The 8,038-nt window shown below is 33.6% G+C and overlaps 1 protein-coding gene across 1 annotated transcript in view; it reads right to left on the reverse strand.

The window, feature by feature from the left end:
* The window catches only part of LOC148940656 (aldehyde dehydrogenase, mitochondrial-like), a 49,754-nt gene that overhangs the window by 41,127 nt on the left and 589 nt on the right, over positions 1 to 8,038 (reverse strand). The window lies entirely within an intron of this gene.

The raw sequence follows: 8,038 nt of genomic DNA on the forward strand, positions 1-8,038 counted from the left end.
GTCCTAAAACTCAGCTGCCCTTGCCTGAGACTATAGGCAGGCAGACCTTATGTCAGTTGTTCACCTGCAAATCCAAGCAACTTGTTGGGTCAACCAATTTTGAATGAATTTTGTGTTAGTGTAACTGTCTGAGCTTATAAACTGGGTTGCCTGTCTAAGACTTTAGGCAGATAGACCCTATGCCACTTGTTTGCACACAAGGCCAGGCAACTTTTCAGTCAACCAATTTTCAATTAATTCTGTTTTAGTGTAACTGTCTTGGCTTATAGATTGGGTTTTCTGACTGAGGACTGCAAGTCCAGGTGACTTAGGGGTCATGTTAATCCTAAAACTTGGTCAAAATGCCTTAGACTCTAGGGGGACAGGCCTACTTGGAAAGTCTACTTGAATTACAATAGAGATGACTAAGATTTTTGGGCTGACTCACAACAGACAATATCTATGGAACTTGCTGATGAAGAAGCATCCTAAACCTAATTTTCCTGGCCACATAAATTCTCAGGTAGGTTGACTAAGTTTTAGGATTGATATGTGACCACCAAGTTGCCTGAACTGCAATTGGAACTATGAAAAGCCATCTGTATGACTTTGTTGTTTTCTCTATGTATCAGTGGGGTAATGTAATTTCTTTTGTATGACATTTTAGTGGATCATATATTAAATAAGAAAACCAAAAAGTATTCTGTATAACTTTATTCATGTTTCTCTATAATAATTTGATGTTTAAAAAGTCATACAGAAGACTTTATATCATTCTCCATGTCTAAAGGAAACACAATATTGCCTATTGTTTTGATTTTATAGTGCTTAGTATATAAGAGTAAATGACAATATTTGTTGCTTAGAGTATAAAGAACCAATGACTTTAATAGGCCTAGTCAAACAGTGCTCACCCTAGTAATTTTTATTTCTAATGTAAAAAAATAGCATAAAATGTATATGCTACTATTATATAGTAACTATGAGGTAGATTTATATCAAAATATTCAAGCAAATCACACAGCCTACTAGGTGTCTTACCATAGCCTACATAAGGTAGGCTATCAGTGGAAGTCATTAGGTCTGTAAAAATACCAATAGGGTAGCCTGTATATTGATACTTTCTTTTAGAATCATTAATGTTTACCTTTACACTGCTTCATGGTTAAAAGATCCTGGAATGCCAACAATCCTAGTAACATCAAGACTAGGCCTGGTCTAGCCAAGCTCTTTTCAAGAAGCATTCCTTAAAAGTATTTTTCAAAGAAAAGAGCTTTGCTGAACTAGGTTCCGATTTCTCTTTTACCAGAACATATAAGAAAACAACACTTTCTAAGGTTATATGCTGATTTATTTATTTTTTGGTCATTTTCTGCTGTTCTTCTGCTTTTTTAACAGCACACATTCTTTATTTTTGAAATTGGCACGAACTTTTGTATTGGAATACATTATGTAAACATGCGATCTTTCTCCCTAAAAAATGAATTATTGGTTTTTCACACTAATTTAAGACATATATGGCTGTGTAAGTTTACACTTGACTAATTTAATGAATTAGTTTTCATTTTAGGTGTCCTTGGTACTTTAAAACTAAGATTAAGAAAGTCAAATAAAAATGTTTATCAAATATTTGCGATTTAACTTGGAATACCAAAAAACAATATATTTGCCACCTTTATACTTCATAACCGTAGAAAATTAAATCTTGTTCAAAGTGGCAACTAGGTAAATACAATCACTCCTGGAAAAGACAAAAAACGTATCAGTTCAGGGGGAACAAATTCCCAGCATTACGTTTAGAGGAAAAATTTCTGATTATGGTGGCTTCATATATCAGCTCAAGGGTGCTCTTGCGTTGCAAGCAAAAGTTGACGGCATATTTTTACCGAAATTACCCCTTATTAAGTTGTTTACTATAATCATATAAACTTTCTTGTGTACTAACAACTGCACTAATTACTATTTAACAAATACATATTTAGGATCACCATAAAAAGCTGATCCTTTGATTTGATGTTATCAATAGTTAGGCTCTTATACTTTCGTTATTGACAAGGATCGTTATTTACTTGTCATTCATTATTATGAAGAATTTGATTTTTTTTTTTTTTTTTTTTTTTTTTTTTTTTTTTTTGCTCGAACCAAATCATATAGCAAAAATGTTTCTGGGAAACTAGAAAAGAGTCACTCAGTCACAAATTAGAACTTGTATTTTCCTTATTAAGGGTCAAAATCTATTGGCAGGCAACCAATAATGGAGCAACACACATTTTTTCCATGGTTTTTCTCTATTCTGCTCTTTCCTTTGGTTTCCTCATAATTACTTTATAGTAACAAATATCCAGGGGGGGGGGCATGGCCTCCCTGCCGACGCCCATGTTATTTAGGGTAAATTATTTGACAATTTATAGATTATACAATTTTTTGATTGTTTACACAGGATTTGTCATTGGGAAAGGGAAAAATGTTCAAACCTGGTTGTGTCACAAAATAGTAAGGGTCTAAATGTGAAACTTCATTGGATGCTACAGGCATTTCGAACTAAATAAAAATCCACTGTGTGCATCCTGGTTATATAGAAGGAGGAATAAAATTTGAAAAATCATTATTTAGAGAAAAACGTGAGGATGACTGATAAAATATTAACTGTAAAGAATACGTTTATTTTGGGGAAATTATTTGGTATTATAAAATTATGCATTTTTTTGACTGTTAACACAAAGGATTCACTGAGAAAGGAGGGACTGTTTCACACTGCATGAGGCCCGAAAGACTAAGAGTGTCATTGCAAAACGCTAGTAAATGTTGAGGAATAATTATTAGCTAAATCAAAGGGCGCTATGAAAGAATGGCTTATAAAAAGGCGTATATGTAATACCTTAGTAACAGCTAAGGGCTTTAACTGAAAACATTCAGGCCCCCTACTGCTAATACTTTACCAACGGCTGCGACCATTCATTAATTTGACTACAACTACTTGCGACTGTGACCACTTCCCATTGTGACTGCTTTAAGGCAATCTTAAAAAGGTTTTTTTTTATCAACACCAGAGCATATTATTTGCATTTGTGTTGTTAAAAATTTCTATCAGCAATAGCCTTAGAAGAGCCAAGGGTATTAAGGTGAAACTTTCTGGGCTTTTTGAAAGGGATGTCGGAAATTAATTGAGGGGAAGGGGGCTAAATACCAGACAACTAAAATTCATATATCAGTTATGCCTCGCCCCCAACAAACCCTGGGGCAAGAAGAAGAATTATGCAACTTATCGATTGTTTCCATGTAGTATTTATGATCCAGAAGGGGGGGGGAGAGGGCTATATCCTGGGTTAACAAAAAAAAGAATGAAGACATTACGGTGAAACTTCATGACGTTTTGACCATTATGAACAAAATGGCTAATTTTGATCAAATATGTTTGGAAGAAGGGTAGTGAAAACGGGCTTAGGAGGGAAATGGATTGGTATCAATCCCTTTGATTCTTATAAAAAGCACTAAAACTTTCAATTTTCAGCTGAATTTTTATTGAAAACCGCCAACAGTATCTTCCTTTCAACAAAAAATTTGAAGCGGGCTAATGAAATCGTCATGAAATAATTTTTTCTTGTACAAAAAAACTGATCATAGTGAATGGAGAGAAGTAAAAAACCCTATAGCAGCACAGTAGCTGAACCCCAGCCGCACAGTCGCACGTACAGAGACCACCTTCTCCACACTACAAATTTTATTTGATTTTCTTAATCTTAGGTTTAATGTTTTACATTGAACAAACTACTTTGATAGTGCGTTACTTTTTATAAACAATTGAGTCTAAAGGTATTAAATATTTTGTGTTTGATAACACTGTTCAAAACTGTCGATATTCTTAAAAAATATCCGTGAACTTATCATAAAAAAAGTTTTAATGTTGCACCTTACTTTCAGTTGAAAAAACTTTTTTTTTAATTGAATTTCTGATTGTTTTTTTTAATAGTGCCAGGATACCTGGCCCCCCTACACGTAAAAATCCCCCTTCCCGCAAAAATATCCTCTGGGCAATTGAGTCCTGGCGAAAATTTATCCCCAACAATTACCCTTAACAACGCCACGCCTAAATTTGAATCGGTAAAGAAAAAGCAAGACATATAAAGAAATTTTGTATAGGAATTCTGGCAAATTCATAAAATGTAAAATTTCCTCTGAAAAGTTCACCCCCCTGGGAACTTCCTTCTCTATGAAAATTTCTCCATGTGTAAAATCCTCCCAGCAGAAAATTTCTCCCCTCCCAACTCGAAAAATGTATGCATATTCCAAATAACAAATAAAGCAATGGGTAAATTTTACAACTTAAAAGCCTTTCCCCGGGGGGTGAAGGAAATCATTTTATCTCTAAGGACATAGTTATTGGGCCCTTAAAGTATGCTGAAGAAAAAAGCTATCTCAAAATTTTAATCGGACGATTTTGGGAAAAAGGTGGCGTGGGAGGGGGGCTAGTTGCCCTCCAATTATTTTGGTCGCTTAAAAAAGGCACTAGAACCTTTCATTTCCATTAGAATGAACCCCCTCAAGACGGTCTGTGCCCACTGGATCAATACGATCACCCATGGAAAAAAAACAAGCAAACACGCATCCGTGATCTTTCTTCTAGCAAAATTATGAAATTCCACATTTTTACAGATGAGCTTGAAACCTCTACAGTAGGGTTCTTTGATACGCTGAATCTGATGGTGTGTGATTTTCATTAAAATTCTATGACTTCGAGGGGGCTTTCCACCTTTTTTTGAAAATGAGACAAGTTTTCCCTGGCTCGTAGCTTTTGATGGGTCAAACTAAACTTTACTAAAAGTATACATTTGGAATCAGCATGATAAACTAAGTCTTTTGATGCGTCAGTTGTTTTCAAAATTTAGTTTTTTAGAGTATAGGCTACAATTGAGTCCAATCCTTCCGTAGTTAAGGTTAACCATCATGAACTATTCTATCAACCACAAAATTCAAATAAAGATCATTGAACTATTGATCGTTTTTTTCTGTGTTACCAAAAGTACTGTATTCATAAAACTTTACAGTTTCATGAAATATAATTAAACAAATAGAAAAGGATTTTCAACTAAAGTAAGGAGCAAGTTTAAAACTTAAAGCACATATAAATACTTTGTATATAAGCGGGACTGCCCCCTTCTCAATACCTTGCTTATGGAACAAAAGAATTTTTAGTGCTTTGAAAAATCTTATCTTTCCAATTGCAAATTTTCTTTAAAAATTCGAAAAAAGGCCAAACTTCACAGTAAAGAGTAAGGAGCTAAAGAGGAGACAGCCCACTTCATATAAATAATAATATTTTCAAATAGGTTTCAAATCTGTTTCTTGCTTTCAGTTGAAACGCTCTTTTCTTATTTAACTTCTGATTGTTTTCCAAATCATACCCAGGCCTAACCAAGATATAATTTGAGGTACCTATTCCTTAAATCCCTGGTTAATTGTTTTTAAAATGTGTAAATCCATAATTGTACGTGTATTAGTACCGTCCTACGTTTAAATTTTTAATTTCAATTTTGGATAAAATTTGAATATAGGCTACTTAAAAAATTGGCGATGAATAGTAATTTTGGTAAGAAGTCCTTGTTAATGTTACTAAAAAATAATTTTGGTTGGAAGAATAGAAGTATCATTATGAAATTGTGGATGGAAATTCGTTGAGAATTTTGATCTTCTACATAACTGAAGCCATCTCAACCTCTAAAATAGGATTTTCCTATCGGTAAATACATTACCTAGATTTGTTTAAATACATTCAAGTACTTCATAGAACTAGAAAAAAAAACCTCCATTTAAAATTGCTGAAAACTAAGTTCCTTGCAGTATTTGCAACCCCAAAGAAATTTCCTGGCGGAGCTGATGATGAACTGCCTTGCTATCCACCTCTGTGCTGGTAGAAATGGGAATATAACATTTTTGCTGTATAGAGAAACAATTTAATTAATTCCTACTCCTCCTACCTCTTTCAACATTTATCTGAAGCCTCGTGAAGAGTAAGCAGTTTATCCATTAAAATGTACTTTTTTAGGAATCTACCCTACCCCCACCTAAACAATGACTCACACCCCTCATTATAGCTGATCCGCAATTACAGATCGCCAAATGCGTAGCCAAACTGTATTACAAATAAAGTGAATCAACTTGGTTGGATCCTGTACTGCCACCGTGTGGCATTGCTTCTTTTACAACTGGAAAGCCTAAAACATAGTTATTCATACTATTAAATCAATTAGCTTCTCAGAATTTTAAATTGATTGCAAATGCATCCTCTTTGGGGTAAAGTTGTAGTTTTGTGCCCTAAAACAGCAAGAAAACAAAAGTTTCCCCTGGTCCAATCTGTAAGGTTATTTTAAAAGGAGCTTTAAATTTACGCTTGAAAAAGCTCCCTCCCAATTATTTTGGACCTTTGGTTTGATACAATCTCCCCTGGAAAAAAAAAACAAACAAATAAATATACAGCGACGATGTTTCTTTTGGAAAAAAAATATGCGAAATTCCACATTTTGAAGATTGGAGCTTGAAACCTCTACGGTAGGGTTCTTTGATATGCTGTATCTAATAAAGAGCTTTTCAATAAGATCGCTTGTTTTTTTTTGGGGGGGGGGGTTCCTTTGTTCAAAAATAATGCTAATGTCCTAAGATTTTTGGCTTTGGGTGTGTTATAATATAATGAAGGAATATAAATATTTTTAATTTTCATAAAAAGCCAATACTGCTAGTGTAGCAATTGTCACAAGAATTAAATTTCTAGTTTTGGTGAATATTGGTCCAAGTCACTCTTTACATCCAGTTTTGTTTTCACAAAACTTTTTGATAAGATTCTCTTATGACGAAATGTTTTTTTGAACTTGTTCATTTTTTTTTTAGTTGAAAAGGATAATAAAAAGAAAGAGTGTCAATTTGACAGCTGAATATTAAGTTTAAATTTTGTTTTTCTTTCTATATTCTATTTTCTTTTTCTTAATGTATGAATGCATAACGGATTTAAGTTCGAGGGAAAGAATTGTTCTGTTATGAAAGAGGTATATTTTAGAAGGCTGTTATAAAATCAGAAAGTGGTATCTGTGCAGGCAGGATTATTTTTGAGCATCTCTACTCCTTGTGTAAAGTATTCTAAGGCGTAGGAAATTGTATAAAGGCAAGTCTACAACTGTTACAATCTACGAAAGCAATCTTTCTGTAGTTTTGGTTTGAGTTTGATTTTCTTTTAAAATTAATTACATAATAATTGAATATATTATTGATTAAACAAATTAATCCTTTTGCCAGGAATCTTTGCGGTTTAAAATTCACTGTATTTTGTTTCATTTTGCAGGCAATTTAGTTGTATTTTGTTTCATTTTGCAGGCAATTTAGTTGCTCTTTTTATTTGAGAGTTCTTTTCTAAAAGTATTTAAAAATAAGCTTTTTCCTACCAAAAAAAAATTCCTGAAATATTTTCCATGTCACCCAGCCACCAATGATATTTCGGCGTTTACCCCCCCCCCCCCCCGAAAATTTTCTGCCGGCGCTCTTGTATTTAACACAGAACCTTTGTGAACTAACTAGGTTCTTCTTTAATTGCCTTTCTCTTCTTTCAGAATCTTTGACAGCAACCTAATTTGACGGAGCATTTCCATTTGCATAATATGTAGACATATTCACTTATCATGTCAGCTAATACAAGTTGACACCCTGACTGTTTATCACCTGAAGACTGGTATTTATGCCCGCCTATTAAAACTAAATATGCAACAGTTCAGGAGTTTCTAATATAAAACTGATGGTAACAACTTCAGTAGAAACAAATAAACTTATGGAAATGCCTTTTTTGAATTAAATAGGAAAAAAACACTAAAAGTCAAGTTGTTCCTTTCAAAATCTTCTACAAGTCCATGTTAATTTTGTTATACTTGTATTTGCCGTTCTTATAGACAAGTTGAAATAGGATTTGCACGAAAAAGCCTAATTTAGAAAGCCCAGAAAAAAAAAAAAAAAATCCAACTCAGATTATGTTGCTAGATCAGGGGAACAGATAGAAACCAAAATTGATGCCTTTATGCGT

Source organism: Artemia sp. Qi Xiang Cuo, chromosome 19 (genome assembly GCF_049724085.1).
Source record: "Artemia sp. Qi Xiang Cuo chromosome 19, ASM4972408v1, whole genome shotgun sequence".
Taxonomy (NCBI): Eukaryota; Metazoa; Arthropoda; class Branchiopoda; order Anostraca; family Artemiidae; genus Artemia; species Artemia sp. Qi Xiang Cuo.